Consider the following 12,381-nt stretch of genomic DNA (forward strand, 5'->3'; position numbering starts at 1 on the left):
TATTCTTCTTCCAGAGCATTCAGTTATCTTAAACACTGCTGAGGGTGTGAACATGCTATTTTTGTCATGCACTTTCAGAACAAGTTGTCCCTCTTTTGAGTCAAACATACCTGGTTTGTGTCAGTGTTCACCTCCCACTGCTCTAGATATTTGTATGTTTCTCTGTTTAGTTGCCGTTGAGAAACTACTGGAGAATACAGTTTATTTTTATGTCATGAAAAAGAGCAAGTGGTTTTCACACAGCTTTGTAATACTAAACTGTTTTTAAAATTTAGCAAAAGATAAAGGCCTTCAGATACACCGGTACAAGTACAGGGAAGAAAGATCTCAGTATGTTTTCTGTGTGCACTGATCTTTTTATAGCAAAGTGGGGGAGGGGGCTGTGGGCTTTCTTTTTGAAAGGTTAGAATGACTACAGAACAGTGAGTCTCTGCTCTGTAATGTTGGATAATGTAAGCTTGAAAGAAAACTAGCTACTCCCTCAATGAGTTACTAGTGTAATAGGTTTAGAGTAATCCTTCCAGAAATCATGCAGACTGGAACACTCATGAGGCCATCATTTCCAACTTTAAGAAAAAATAACTTTATTTTTTTCCTTTTAAAGAGGAAAACCTACATTTTTTCCAGTGTAGAATAATACTAAGTGTATGAGAATGCTGCTATAGAATTCTTAACTTTCTAATTTCTGTCTTTGAATTTTTTTTCTTTTTCCCGTACTCTGTTGCCTGCATAGACAGCATGAGAAAGAACAATTACATGTCTGGGAGAGATGGATGGGTTTAATCACTAAGCCCCCTCTTCTTTTAATGTAGCGCTATGTAAACATAACTCTTATATTCATGCAATTAACCCCAATTTAATTAAACCTTGCCTTTACGTAGCCCTGTCTTCAGTAGAGGGTTGTAGAGAGACAGAAAAAGGAAAAGGGTGTGTTAATTCAAGGTGAAGCCCTATTAAGCACAAGTCTAAAGTGTGATTTAAAACAAACAAAAAAAACACCACACCAACCAAACATTCAATATCCACCTTCCCAGAAGCACCAGCAGCCCCTAGGTACATCCCTGTAATTCCAGAGGGACACTTTACATTCTAGGCAATTCACTGAGCTGCTTTGACTGAAAGAAAAAAAAAAAAAAAAAAAGTTGTCCCAAATGGAAAGTCAAGTCAAACTGAGGTGTGCTCTCAGCAAGACTTTGAAACAGCCAACAAAACTAGGCCGTTCATAAAAATAGTTGTAACTGCCTCATTTTCAAATGTATTTTCAAGGCAGAGATGGAAATGTCTGTAGCATTTCCCCAGGAAGTGAAAGATTTGGCATCAGTGCCTCTTCTGAGACCAACAGCAGCCACTGTCTTGCAAGAATATGTTTGGTCTGGGGATGTGCTCTGTGTTACTGTTGAAACCATACAGAGCAGCAGCCTAACATCAGCCTTAATCCAAAGAGAAAAGTAATAAAACCTCACCTCCATCCCTGTCCCCAGACACTTCACCTCATAAAATACTCCAACGAAGGGCTAAGCCAAAACGTCCTCTCCTAAAACACAACAGTCCCTTAATAACCATGTTTTGTTCTTGTGATCTCATTTAAATAGGTATTTCCTTCAGTGATGAAGGGCAGAAAGATTGACTCTGTCAAAGCACAAATAAGACATGAACAGAAAAAGTGTTAACAAGCAAGCTGATAGAAGAAAGCTTAACTGTGACTACCATGTAGGATACATATATGTATATATATAAAAAAGTAAGAAGTGATTAAGGGAGAGCACCTGGAAGTTGACTTCAATGACAACTAACAAGCTGTTATCAGGAGTACAAGAACACTTTCTATGGGGTAAGCTCTCAGAGATAACAGAAAAGTTGTCTTGCCTAATAAAGTAATTCCTGTTTAGGAACAAAAACAAACAAACCACTAATACATATGTAATTTATCTCCTGCAGCTATCTGCACATAATGTCAATGAGGCAAGGTACCATGGGGAAAGAAGCAATTAAATTTACAGTCACAAGGAAATTTCTTGTCCAGAAACAAAACACTGAGGACAAGTACAAATCATGGTCCTCTTCATTGTGTAATGTTTTATCCAGAAGAAGCTTTACTGTGATGCATGTTAACTGAGGGGATGTTGTCAGCAACGTGTCCTAAAGTGTCTGGGTATCCAGAACTCCCCACAGTAGAGGGGCTTCACATGCAGTCATGAGATGTACATAAAACCTTGCAAATTAAAACTCTTTATGAGTGACCCCATAATCTGCAAAGCCTCCTATGCTAAATGCTGTTAATAAACATTTTTCTCTGGCTACATGCAAACATCCATTCTACCACAGCACCTAACACTGTGCCATATTTACCCGGTCAGGCCTCCTGGTCTACTGAGAAATACTAGTTGGTAGAGACATCCCAGCACTCTAATGCTAATTCAACATTTTGAATAAATACAACCAGTATCTCAAAGAAACACTTTTATTCTTTCTTGTCACTTTCTGTTACATCTGTGTCTATGTTTGAAAGGGATCAGAGATGAGAAACAAACATCAAAAAGAAACATACTAAAACCAAAGAGCTTAACGTATAATTTTTTTCAAAATCCACTGGGATCTCATGACCCTAGGAACTAATTAAGCCTCATGCTTTGATGTTAGCTAAACTGTTTGAAAAATCCTGTCCTACAGGCTTTTCATTTCCGAGTTATCCATCATGGGATATTCCACAGCTTTTTTGAAGCATCTTATACAGGTCACTGTCAGAAGACTAACAGATCACTGATTTAGTACGGAGTGGGAATTCTCCTCTGTCCAATTTGCAGAGATGACCAAGACCTGCCATAACCTGAATGTAAGTGAATAACTGAAAGAAGGTCTGCTAACAAAACATGTAGCTTCTTAACCGCCACGATTCCAGTTAATGAAATATTGATAGATAAGTAAAAATACAGTAGTATACTTTCAATCAACAGTGGGCTTCCTAGTCAAATAGGACTCTATTAGAGCATTCTGCTGGGACAGTTTATTCCATTAATTTGTCTTCTATTTAAAGAAATCTCCACAGATGCCTGCAATGTACTCTGGACAACATTCCTACAACTGATAGTCATGTTATTTTGTCTTTGCTGAGATTTAGGAGACAATACCATTTATTTAATGCAGATTAAGATACACATTGATAACGAACAGATTAGTAAAGTCTTAGTTAATTACTATTTTCAGTTCAGTTCACTATCAGTTAATTACATTACCATGCTAGCACGTCTGCTCCCAACTGGTTAAATACTTCTGCAACCTTACTCCTACTGAAATCCACAGTAAAATTCCCATTGCTCCAATAAGCCTTAATGTGGATCCTAAGACTTTGAAAAACAAGGATAGTCATTTGTACTTTGCGTGGCTTTGCTAGCATTTATGACTAAATGAAGTAAAGCAAAATGACTTAGCTCTATGAATGGTTTGTCCTGTGGATATCTTGACTCCAGAACTCATCACAATTAAATAAACCAACACTACATAAAACTGCTGCTCGAGGTCTTACTAAGATGAATTGATCTTATCAGAATTTTTTTTTCTCATCAGTGTTTAAACTCCTAAAGAGAAGATCTTATACATAAATGTGGCTCTACGCATGAAAATCTCTAACAATCTGCACACACAGTTGTTCCTCCCCTTTCCAATACTCTCATGTATTTTAAATACATTGCTGATCACTTTCACAAGCATTTAAAGACACTGGAACTGTTTCCTCAGAACCTGTGTGTCTGTCAAGGAGTAATACCACAGCACCAACATCACAACACTTGTTGCTGAAAAGCCGAGACCTTCACTATGTGCACCAAATCTAAGTCATGCTCCAGGGGTGCTTGAGGTCTGCATTTGGGATGCATATGACCTTGGGAGAGAGTCAAAGCTTGCTTTTTGAAGCAGCCTCCTCCAATAACTGGTGTACAACCTAAAGCATTTATTTCATTTCTGTTATTAGACTCACAAAGCTTATTTGCTATGTTGCTGCCCTCTGTCTCAGTATTAATACTAGTGAGGCACATCTGCAAAGTATGCTTCATTAGCTAGGAACTAGTGATTTAGGGAACATTAATTTTCTTTGACCACCCTGTGCTCAAGCACAGAGCATGTCTACTGGCTGGAGCGGTTGGTTCAGGGGTTTGGCCACACAGACCTATTCTGTAATGAGGAAATGGAACCTCCAGAATTCGCATCTGCATTTTGCACAGGGGATGTTTCTTGCTTTGGGGTCACACGCCATCCTCGTACAGTAGTCATAGACACCGAATTTTTCTCTAAAATAATTCCAGAGTGCTGAACCACTCTGTCAAAATGATGCGACTCACAAGTTACGAGTCTTGTCCATAAAGAATGTTTTATATATTTAAGATTCTACATTACTAAACCTAACAGAATTTGCTCCTTTGAAGTGTTAGTGTAACATTTCGTTGTGAGCAAAACAAATAAAATAATATTTGCAATTTTTAGCAAGTAGCTAAAAAGTAAATATTTTGAATTCTCTCAGGCAAATAAAGTTGTGTTAAATAAATTCCTCTGTACATAGCGTTGAGGTACTCATTCCTCTGTTGAATAATTACACAACAGTCCATGTATCTAAGATCTAGTGATTTTTTCCTCTTTACTTTATCCTCCTTAAAAAGTTGTGTGTTTTGTTTTGTTTTTCCTAGAAAAAGACACTCAAAAATATCCCTTTCCAGTTTTCCTATTACAAATTAGATTCAAAATGTTTCTCTTTTTCTTTAGCATTATGCTTCTGGTTTTGCAATTAACACACATCAAACAGATCTCAGGATGTCACCAAAATGTGTAATACTACTATGATACATATTTAAATTTAGGCATGCATGTAATCCGATTAAAGTCAGTACCCGCGAAGTTAAGTGCATAAGCCAAAGAAAGGGTTTAATATTGTCTCTGTAGTTGGGTTCTCAAGTGCTTTCATAGCCTCTTCTCTAACACGTTGTATCATCTATGTCCCATTTTTAAAAAGTCCTCAGTGTGCTGTATGGTCATTCTCAAGAGTGCCACAGAAAGTCTCAGTACAGATCGGTTGGTTGTTTGTGTTATGCCTCCCTCTCTAAAACACTAAAATTTTCTTAACTGTGCAATAAAGAGAACAAACTTACATCTGAGTTACACTAAACTACTGATCTAGTTAGAAGTGTCAATTCTTTTCAACACATAGCTATATGTAAGAAAACACTTAGTGCAGAAACTTGAATTCTGTACTCTAGCAAACCCTAATGACTTCGTAAGGGTTTTACGCAAGTAAGTATTGAGTGATTCTTCAAACACTTTTCAATTATTAATCAGGCCTCCAAGCATTTGAAAAACTGGGGTCTGAGAATTTGGTCCTTTACTTTTTTTAGAATAAAAGGAAATATTAGCTTATGCTGCATTTGTTGAATTTTTGAATCCATTGGCACAGGAGATCAATTATTTGTAGTATTTCAAAAGTTTTTTTTTTTTTTTAAATCATCCCGATCATAAACAACATTTGTAATCCCTGTCACTCCTGTAGTGAATTTTAAATATAAAATTTAAAAGTATTTTTGTTTAAATATCCTACAAAAATAATCATTACATTTCATGCTTCAAACAACACAATCATGACTGATAAGATTATGACGTGCCCTACTTATGCCATGACTTCTACACAAACTTTTAAAACAAGATGTAGGAGCAACGCATTTGATTATTATTATTTTTTCCTAATGTCAGAGCAGAATAATGCATTTAATAAATTAATAATCTGATAAAAAAAAGCTTTGCAGTAACTCCACAGAAAGCAAAACTCAACATTATTTAAGTATGCTAGTTGGACCAACCATAATCTTAAAAAAAAATAATCCAGTCGAGCAAAAATATGCAGTTCGATGCACAGACCAACTGACTTTTAATTATACTTTAATTCAAACTAATTTATCTAAACGAAAATGCCACTATAAACACACAAACTACACTCACGATACTAGCAAGGCAACTCACAGTGTATATTTTCATAAGGGAATGTATCTAAATTCAGAAAAATACATATATAAATAAAAGTTTACCGTAATTGAGATAATGCAATGTATTTCAGATCTGACAGAGGCAAGGGAGGGGGTGATAACATACTAACAATTCAATACCTTCATTCACATGACTTCAGTCTGATTGCAGTTCAATTAGTCTATACCACCTGACTAATTTTTACAATGGAAAAAACTTAAACGCATTTTTTTTTATATATAGCTCATTAGTTTTCTAATTATTTCTAAATAATTTCTAATTATTTCATCTTCCTTCAGGAGAAATAAATACATATTTTAGCAGTTCATCCCTGTACAGGGCTGAGTATAACCCTATCACAAGCAGTATTATCATAGGTCTGCTGAACACAGTGATCAGTGTCTTCACCTATAGATACACAGTAGCATCTCACATTATTTTGACAGCTTTCCATACATTTTAAACAATTTAATAAAAGCTTATGCAAAAAAGAAAAACACAACGACCATTCTGCATTACAAGGTATTATAGTATAAATTAATAACATTTCTCAACTCTGTAAGAAAGAAGTCAGGAATAACGCTATTCATAAATATCAGGAACAAAGCCCCCAAATCAAAACAGTAACTTAAAAAGAACCAAAACAGATTTTTAGAAAGCTATAAACTGCTTTGAAAATATTAAAAAGAAAATTCAATTATTACCTCAATTTTTTTTCTATGAGCTTTATTTTTCACATTCCATACTGAAGGGCAGACAATGCTAAATTTATGACAGATAAGCAGAATTTTTCAGATACATATCACAGGCTCCACTCACTTGCATTAAATCCCCCATGGCTTTTTTACAGGACCCCCCCGCCCCCCCCCCCAAAATAAAAAATATTAAAAGAGCTTTTTTTCCTACCTGTACATTCAGTTTTATTTACAATGCCTTGAGAGAGAAGACATAACGATACAGTTCTACCAAACAGTCCCACATCAATTTCAGTTGTTCTACTGAGAGCAGCAGCACCAAAAAAGTTACACCAACTTTCACAATTGTACATAAAATTTTAGAACTATCAAACAACAGCAATAAAAACTTATCTACGTTTTAAATTATAGGAAAAAAATACATTTTTAAAATTTTTAAATAAATTTTTAAATAAAAATAATTTTTTTTAAAAAATGACCATACCTTCTTTTAATTTTTTTTTTTCCCCAGAAAGCTGATCTTATTTCATTATAAAGAAAATTATCTCTTAAGCATCATGCCTTTGTATTTTATTTTTATTTAAAATAAAAAGTCATATAAATGATTTTTAAAAATTTGTTTTTAGCCATTTGGCTCCCTCCCCCAAATTGGCACTTTATAAAAACCTTCTGTACTATTTTCCCCCTCCCTCTCTCCCTCTACTACCTCCAAGATGGTAGGAAAGTTGTTGTTTTGGAGGGCAGAGGAACCGCTCTCTGATGTTATGTCCTCTCGGTGCCTGTAGTGGTGCTGTAGGAGGCTGCTGGCTCTCTTCTTGAGCAGCCCCAGCAGCCCTGCCTTCTTTGCTGGAGAATATATTCAGGGATTCCCCTTAATAATCACCTACCCTCTGAGCACTTTGTAGTTTTAAAATAATAAAGAGCCCCCAAAGCTTCCTCCCCACAAAAATCAGGATCTTCTCAGAGCCAGGGGGGCAGCAGCTCCTCAGCACAGAGCCCGAGCCCATTCCCAGTCCCTCTGCTGGGGAGGAAACTCTGATCTGTCAGCCCAACAGAGGGAAAGGGGGGAGAGGAGAGAGAGGAGAAAAAAAAAGCAGCTGGAAAGGTAAGCCAGGCCCGGCCTGCATCCCCGGGCTCGCGTAGCGCGGCAGGCGGTGCGAAGGGTACAGGGCGGGCGGAGAGGCGGGCTACGCGAGGCCGGGGATCGGCCGGGGCGGGGTAGGCCGCAGCAGGGGGGGCTGCGGGGAGCCGGGGGGGGTTTGCGGCTTTCGGGCGCCCAGAGGAGCCCCGGAGGGGGGTGAGACGGTGGCCGGGACCCAGCGGGAGGGTCGGGGCGCGGCGCTGCGGCGCCTTTGCCCGGGAGGTGAAGGGCGGCGGGGGAGAACGGGGGCGGGGGGGCGCTAGGCCTCAGCGCGGCGCGGCGCGGCCTGGCCGCTCCGCTCCCCGCCCCGCCGGGCCGGGCCCCCCGCGCCGGGCCCCGGGCCCAAAGCGGGCCGAGCCCCGCCGCCGCCGGAGCCGGGCGGCCGGGGGGAAGGCGGCGGGGGCGCTGCGGCGGGGCCGCTTCCACCCCCCCACCTCCGCGGGGCGGCGAAGGGGGGGGGGGGTGGCGGGAGGGGCGCGGGCCGGGGGGGCCGGGGGCGGCATTAATTTCCCAAAATGACTTTTAATGAGCGGCGGCGGCGGCGGTGCGGGAGGGTGGGGGGCACCCCTGCCCCCAGCCCGGTCCGGGGCCGCCGCGGCGGAGGCGGTGCCGGTCCCGCGGGGCGTCCGGGGCCGCGCCGGCCGCGGCCTGGAAAGTTTCTCGGCGTTTTTAGGGTGCTCGCCCCCCTCGCCGCCCCCGCCTCGGTGGCCGCGGGGATGGGCCGGGGGTGCCCCGGGACGCGGCCGCCGCCCCCCCTGCCCGCGACCCCCCCCCTGCACCCCTCCCCGTTGTGTCCCCTCGCCGGGGGTGGTTTCGCCCCGCAACTTTTTTTTGGGGTGGTTGAGGGGGCTTTTTGGGGTTGCAGGGAGGTCGTCAGAGTGCCTACAGTGCCCTCCCTCAGTGCTGTGCCCCCGCACGGGGGTGCCCCCCAAACCGGGGGCGAGGGTGGGGGGCGAGGGGCCAGCTCAGCCTCGCCTCCCTGCCCTGCCATGTGCCAGGGCTGGTGGCTGCCCCAGGCCTGCCCGGGGACCCCGGTCACCCCCAGCCCTGCCATGGCCGGTGGGTGTGAGTGGGCTGGGGTGACGGCCCCCCAGCCAGGGGAAGGGGCTCCCCTCGAGGCCCCTCAACAACCAGGGCACAGTAGAACTCGGACTCCATCCCCGTCCCGCATCCCCAAACGTGGCAAGGGGTCCCAGCATGGGTTGGGGCCCCGTCGGTCCTCGGGGCAAGGTGTGGGGCAGGAGTTGCCTACTTGGTGCTGTTGCTGGGAGCTGGGAATGAAAGGATGCTTTTTTTCAGGGAAAGGAACGTCTGGTAGTTGTGAAGTGAGCCCACTGGAAAGCCAGCCAACACGCTTCACCCAGCACAGGTGAAATAGCTCTCGTTTCTAATGCTGGAGATGTGTACTTTGGTTTAAATGTTCCTTAAAATGACTTTTAGTTTAGAAGGCTAATTGCTTTGTACAAGTAACCTTGAATAAATTTGGGGAATGACAGTAACACTTAGCTTAAAGCCTTATATTACACCATCTGATTAAAATATGTAGATCTATAGTTAGTTCTAACTTTGTTACTTAACAACATATGATGAGGGTTTATTTTAAGGATGCTCTCAATTTTTGAGGATTGGTATACTTAAAATTGGCAAATTTAGGGCAATGCATCATTCCCTTACAGCTGAGCGTCCTATCCTGTGGGCACCGTTGTACTGTCAGAGTGTCGTACTAAGTAAGACCTTACTGACCGGGTAGTGCTGGTGATAGATAAACCCTAACACTAATGTTCCGTGTGAAGCTGTCACTTGCAGTCTAGTGACATTTTTGCAGCTATCTTCAGCCTTTTATGTGATTTGTTTGTAATGTATACGCATGTAAGATAAATTTAATTGTAAAGCTAAATTGTCTACAGAAAGCAACCCCAAATTTACTTAGTAGGAGTAATTTTGATGTTTCAATACTTTTATGATGAATGAATGAGTTTTGTGTAGGGCCTGGTCCTACAGAGTTGCATGTACCATGCTCTCGCAGTATGGTAGACCCTCAGGAGGTACAAATTTATTGTAATGTATTGAAACTTTGATAGCTTACAACTGCTAAAAGGCTGCTCTGTGAGGAGCTCTGCTGCTTTATTTTATTTATTGAGTATTCCCACTGAAGCAAGAATGATACTCTGGTATTGTGCGAAAATAAGTTTGTTTGTCTTTGCACCATTGGGACTAGAAATAAGGCTAAGGCATTTTGTTTAACTTCATATGCAAGTGCAGGTTAGCTGTTATTTGAATAAATAAAAGACTTGGACTTATGGCTTTTTTTTTTTTTTTTTTGTAAATTCAAGTACAGATGCAAGGTATACTGTGGTATGTTTTAGTCTCTGATTTCTCTCTGGATCATGGTTTTGATATTTTGAGATAACATTTTAAAGTGCATTTTTTGTGATGTTGCAATTGCCTAAATGTTCCATTTATTGCTGTGTCTGAAGGCCTTCTTTCTGCAGCCCCAGTCTCCCTGGCAAACCCTGGTCTTGTTTATGGCCATGTTGAAATAACTGTGTTTCTGTGCAAGCATGAAAATCTGCCTGTGTGGATAGGACTGCAGGACTGGGGCCTTAGACCGTCAGGTCAAATAGAGAAATCCTTGTTCAAAAGACTTCCAGTGATATGGAACCAGTCTGGAGCCTTACTTAGATCAGGAATAACCATATTTAGGAAGTGTTTTATTGAAATCTATAGGAGCGTGCTCGTAGCTATGGTTTGCAGTTACAAATCTTCCTACTGAGCATTTTTCCTCTTAAGAAATCCTTTGAAGTTTCTTAAATTCCTGCAGTCTTAAAAGCTTGTTGGTCTTCAGATTTTGGGCTGTCTTTGTCATGTTTTATTTAAGGTACTATTTATCAGATGGGTGAATCAGGTAAAATTAAATTGCCTGCTGAAGGTCATTTTGTATAGGAAAACAAAAACAACAACCTGGTCAGTTTGGAATAGAAAGTGCCTTTTCCCCCCTCTCCTTAGCTATGTTTTCTGCTGTTGATTGGAACTTGTTACAAGTCTATATGTTATTTAGTTACTATTAGGAATAATACTAAAATTTAGTTTTGTATTTATTGTATTATATTATGAAGCATAATTCATATTGCCGGTGTTGCTTAAAATGTACTACTGCTTTTCTGTTAATATATTGGACATTCTTATGCAATATAAATTGTCTTTTTGCAGAGTAGAAGCTTTCTGAAAAGGCAGAATGAGGACAATTGTTGCTGCTTCTGTCTTCCTAGGTAGATTTTCACATGCAAAATTAGTCCAAAATATGATTCTAGGTGGTAACTAAAAATATCTTGTACTATCTTATATGTTAAGTGCCTTGGTCTTGCAGGTAGATCTATTTGGGTACAGGCACACGTATGCAATGTCTGTACTTGTGTGGGGCTCTTCAGAGGTCTTACTGAACAAGGATTTTCCTCTGGTTAATAAAATTGTCCCTTATAAACATTCACGTAGCTGACTTTGGTTGCTTCCAAGTGTTTTTTGTCTCATTTTGGATGTTTTTACTAATAAGACTCTAGTTTCTAGAATTACAGCAGGTTCGGTTTGGTAGCTGAACATGGTAGAGGTCTGAACTGTTAAATGACCAGAGCTAAGCCAAAGTTATGGTTAGATCATAGGATGGGGACAGAAGTTACAGCTTTGTGGCATTGATGTTGACCACAATTAGATGTGGTGTAGCTTCTCTTGATAGAACAGAGCACTTCCCAGAGAGATGCTCATTGCCTAGTATGAAATGGAAAGACAAAGGAGTATTTTTGCTTTCTTTCTTTCTTATATTTTTTACTAGTACTGATGGGAAGGTTTTACGGTAAGGTAGCTTTAAATGTGTGTCTTTTTGTCATGGTTTTTTATGGTCTCGGCTCATCTCTGAGTGGATTAGATTGCATGTTGCCAAAACACCTTAAAATCCATGTATTTACTGTTGGTCCCAGCAAAAGGGTCAGGCAAGTGGAACACAGGGAATTCATTCTTGGTCAAATTGAAGAATTGGTAAAGCTACTATTTATGGTGCCTGTTTTTGTGGAAAAGCTGAGGTTCAGGGAGATCTGAGTTCTGCTTTCTAGCCTCAGGTTGATGGTTTTGGAAGCGTGTGTAGACTATTGTACCTTGTCTGTGAAATCTCATGAACACACCAAGCAATACAGCATTAAATCTGCGCTGGTGTTAGAAAATTCAAACCAACACAGTTAAGATGTCTTTAGTCATGACTTTTATTTGGATGCAGTCTGTGAACCTCTAAGTTCTCCTCTTAATTATACATCTTTTAACCACGAATGTGTAATTGTGTTGCAATTTACAACGCATTTGGGGATTCCATTGCCTAAATTTGGTCTTGTTTAGGTTGAATGTCAAATTCTGAGCATACATTTAAGAGTGTGTCTAACCCACATGGTTTAAATTATTTTCTGCACAGGGTTTTCTTGGGATTACTGATTGGGTCTTGGGACTGTAAAAAAAAATTTCAGGCTTTCTAATAGCCATTAACTTCTCTGTAAAATACTGATG

The 12,381-nt window shown here is 40.8% G+C and overlaps 1 protein-coding gene across 1 annotated transcript in view; it reads left to right on the forward strand.

Moving 5' to 3' along the window:
• Positions 1 to 7,296: 7,296 nt before the first annotated feature.
• INO80D (INO80 complex subunit D) overlaps positions 7,297 to 12,381 on the forward strand; it is a 44,834-nt gene continuing 39,749 nt past the window's right edge. The window contains 2 exon segments of the mRNA XM_040561382.1: positions 7,297 to 7,800; positions 9,136 to 9,205. The gene's annotated coding sequence lies outside the window, so the exon portion shown is untranslated.

The sequence above is a fragment of the Cygnus olor genome, chromosome 6, assembly GCF_009769625.2.
Source record: "Cygnus olor isolate bCygOlo1 chromosome 6, bCygOlo1.pri.v2, whole genome shotgun sequence".
In the NCBI taxonomy this organism is placed as follows: domain Eukaryota; kingdom Metazoa; phylum Chordata; class Aves; order Anseriformes; family Anatidae; genus Cygnus; species Cygnus olor.